The 4,136-nt window shown below is 37.5% G+C and overlaps 1 non-coding gene across 1 annotated transcript; it reads right to left on the bottom strand.

Annotated features, from left to right (window-relative positions):
- Positions 1-3,144: 3,144 nt before the first annotated feature.
- On the bottom strand, positions 3,145-3,252 carry LOC112799034 (small nucleolar RNA R71). The gene has a single exon (XR_003200623.1). It is a non-coding gene; the product is annotated as a small nucleolar RNA R71 (small nucleolar RNA).
- Between the last annotated feature and the right edge of the window lie 884 nt (positions 3,253-4,136).

The following is a 4,136-nucleotide window of genomic DNA, read 5'->3' as shown; positions in this document are numbered from 1 at the left end:
TTTAGATATTAAAAATACAAATAACGAATTAGTAAGCATTAAATTAAAAGATCCCACAAAAGAGATAAATGTTCCAAATAAAATTCCTTATTCCGCGAGAGATAGAGAAGAGTTCTCATTAGAATGTAAAGACCTTTTGGAAAAAGGAATTATAAGATTAAGTAAAAGTCCTCATGCGGCTCCAGCTTTTTACGTTGAAAACAATAATGAAATTAAAAGGGGAAAACGAAGAATGGTAATAAACTATAAGAAAATGAATGAAGCAACTATTGGTGATGCTCATAAACTTCCAAGAAAAGATTCTATTTTAGAAAAAATCAAAGGAGCAACTTGGTTTTCATCTCTTGATGCAAAATCAGGATATTGGCAACTTCGTGACGTGCTTCAAACTCCTGAAGGCGGGGCGTTAGTGACAGACGCAAAAGAATCACTGGATTCTATTCCGGCCTGATTGAGAACCGACAGATGGATAGCCATGCCGTGACAGGGTGCGTTGAACATTTCCACTGAGAGGATGGGAGGTAGCCACTGACAACGGTGAAACCCTTGCATAAGCTTGCCATGGAAAGGAGTAAGAAGGATTGGATGAAGACAGTAGGAAAGCAGAGAGACGGAAGGGACAAGCATCTTCATACACTTATCTGAAATACCCACCAATGAATTACATAAGTATCTCTATCTTTATCTTTATGTTTTATTTGTATATCACCTATATCCATTTGAGTTTGCCTGACTAAGATTTACAAGGTGACCATAGCTTGCTTCATACCAACAATCTCTGTGGGATCGATCCTTACTCGCGTAAGGTTTATTACTTGGACGACCCAGTACACTTGCTGGTTAGTTGTGCGAAGTTGTGTTTATGCCATGGTATTGAACACCAAGTTTTTGGATTCATTACCGGGGATTATTTGAGTTGTGAAAAGTATTGATCACAATTTTGTGCACCAAGTTTTTGGCACCGTTGCCGGGGATTGTTCGAGTATAGACAACTGACGGTTCATCTTGTTGCTTAGATTAGGTATTTTTTTTCGGAATTCTTGAAGATGAATTCTAGAGTTTCATGATGATCTGTTGAAATTTGGCTGGCTGTGAAGCCATGTCTAATTTCATTGGACCGAGGTTTCAACTTATCATCACAAGAGCTTGTTGATTTCTATCAATCTTGCTATTGGAGCAGTGATCTGCTAAGGCTTGGCTGGCCATTGGCCATGTCTAGTGTTTTGGACCGAAGCTTTCTTTGAAAGCTTGGCTGGCTGTGAAGCCATGTCTAATTCCTGGACCGGAGTCTTAGACTAAACATTGCATGATTCCTGGAATTCTCATTAAGAATTTTGATACCTTTATTTTCTTTTTTCCACTTAATTTTCGAAAAAGCACAAAAAAAAATTTAGAAAATCATAAAATCAAAAAATTTCTTGTTTGAGTCTAGTGTTTCATTTTAAGTTTGGTGTCAATTGCATGTTTTTGTTCTTTTTGCATTCATGCATGTGTCTTCATTAATCTTCAAGTTGTTCTTGATGATTTCTTACTCTGATCTTTGAATTCTCTTGACTTGAGTGTTTATGTGTCTCATATGCATTCTCATTAGTGTTAGTAGTATACAAACTGCTAAGTTTGGTGTCTTGCATGCATTGTTATTTGATTTTAGTTGCATTTTGATTATTCCTTATTGTTAAAAATCCAAAAATATTTTTAATTTGTGTCTTTTCAAGTCAATAATACAGAGAATTGAAGATTCAGAACATACTACAGAGGAATTATACAGAAAAAGCTGGGCGTTCAAAACGCCCAGTGAAGAAGACAGACTGGCGTTTAAACGCCAGCCAGGGTGCCTGGCTGGGCATTTAACGCCCAAAAGGGTAGCATTTTGGGCGTTAAACGCCAGAATGTGCACCATTCTGGGCGTTTAACGCCAGGATGGCACAAGAGGGAAGATTTTGTTTCAATTCAGATTTTTTTTCAAGTTTTCAAAATTTTTCAAAATCAAATCTTTTTCGAATCAAATCTTTTCAATCAAATCTATTTCAAAATCAATTTCTTTCCATTTTCAAAGATACTTGCTATCAATTAATGATTTGATTCAACATATCAAGTATGTTGCCTTTTCTGTTGAGAAAGGTTTAATGTTTGAATCATATCTTTTCTTGATAGCCAAGTTATTAATTTTCAAAATCAAATCTTTTTAAAATGTTTTTCAAATCATATCTTCTCAATCACATCTTTTTAAAACCAATCATATCTTCTTAACCACATCTTTTTCAAAATAGTTTTCAATCAAGTCTTTTTTATTTCTATTTTCAAAATCTTTTTCAAAATCACTTTACTTCTTTCCCACTTTTATTTTCGAAAATCAAGTAGTGTTTTTCAAAATGTTTTCAAAATCTTCTATTTAATTTTCGAAAATTACTTTCCTTCTTCTCAAATCCTTCTATTTATGGACTAACTCTATTCCTTAATACACAATTCGAACTCCATCTTTCTTGATAAAGTTCGAATTTTCTACCTCTATCTTCCATTTTTCGTTTCCTCTGACACCTCAAGGAATCTCTATATTGTGACATAGAGGATTCCACATTTTCTTGTTCTCTTCTCTTTCTTATGAGCAGGAGCAAAGATAAAAGCATTCTTGTTGAGGCTGATCCTGAACCTGAAAGGACCTTGAAGCGAAAGCTAAGAGAAGCTAAGGCACAATTCTCTGTAGAGGACCTAACAGAAATCTTCAAGGAAGAAGAACCCATGGCAGCCGAAAACAACAACAATGCCAACAATGCAAGGAAGGTGTTGGGTGACTTTACTGCACCTACTCCCGACTTCTATGGGAGAAGCATCTCTATCCCTGCCATTGGAGCAAACAACTTTGAGCTTAAGCCTCAATTAGTTTCTCTAATGCAACAGAATTGCAAGTTCCATGGACTTCCATTGGAAGATCCTCATCAGTTTTTAGCTGAATTCTTGCAAATCTGTGACACTGTTAAGACTAATGGGGTTGACCCTGAGGTCTACAGACTTATGCTATTCCCTTTTGCTGTAAGAGACAGAGCTAGGACATGGTTGGACTCACAACCTAAAGAAAGCCTGAACTCTTGGGAAAAGCTAGTCAATGCCTTCTTGGCAAAGTTCTTTCCACCTCAAAAATTGAGTAAGCTTAGAGTGAAAGTCCAAACCTTCAGACAGAAGGAAGGAGAATCCCTCTATGAAGCTTGGGAAAGATACAAACAATTAATCAGAAAGTGTCCCTCTGATATGCTTTCTGAATGGAGCATCATAGGTATTTTCTATGATGGTCTCTCTGAACTATCCAAGATGTCTTTGGATAGCTCTGCTGGAGGATCTCTTCATCTGAAGAAGACGCCTACAGAAGCTCAAGAACTAATTGAAATGGTTGCAAATAACCAATTCATGTACACTTCTGAAAGGAATCCTGTGAACAATGGGACTAGTCAGAAGAAAGGAGTTCTTGAGATTGACACTCTGAATGCCATATTGGCTCAGAACAAAATATTGACTCAACAAGTCAATATGATTTCTCAAAGTCTGTCTGGAATGCAAAATGCACCAGGTAGTACTAAGGAAGCTTCATCTGAAGAAGAAGCATATGATCCTGAGAACCCTTCAATGGAAAAGGTGAATTACATGGGAGAACCCTATGGAAACACCTATAATCCTTCATGGAGAAATCATCCAAATCTTTCATGGAAGGATCAACAGAGACCTCAACAAGGTTTCAACAATAATAATGGTGGAAGAAACAGGTTTAGCAATATCAAGCCTTTTCCATCATCTTCTCAGCAACAGACAGAGAGTTCTAAGCAGAACACCTCTGACTTAGCAACCATGGTCTCTGATCTGATCAAAACCACTCAAAGTTTCATGACTGAAACAAGGTCCTCCATTAGAAACTTGGAGGGACAAGTGGGTCAGCTGAGCAAGAAAATTACTGAACTCCCTCCTAGTACTCTTCCAAGCAATACAGAAGAAAACCCAAAAGGAGAGTGCAAAGCCATCAACATGGCCTAATTTTGGGAGGAAGGAGAGGCAGTGAACGCCACTGAGGAAGACCTCAATGGACGTCCACTGGCCTCCAATGAGTTCCCCAATGAGGAACCATGGGAATCTGAGGCTCAAAATGAGAC

This window comes from Arachis hypogaea, chromosome 4 (assembly GCF_003086295.3).
Source record: "Arachis hypogaea cultivar Tifrunner chromosome 4, arahy.Tifrunner.gnm2.J5K5, whole genome shotgun sequence".
Classification (NCBI taxonomy): domain Eukaryota; kingdom Viridiplantae; phylum Streptophyta; class Magnoliopsida; order Fabales; family Fabaceae; genus Arachis; species Arachis hypogaea.
The sequence above is the reverse complement of the archived record's forward strand: the minus strand, read 5'-3'. Positions and strand labels throughout refer to the sequence as shown.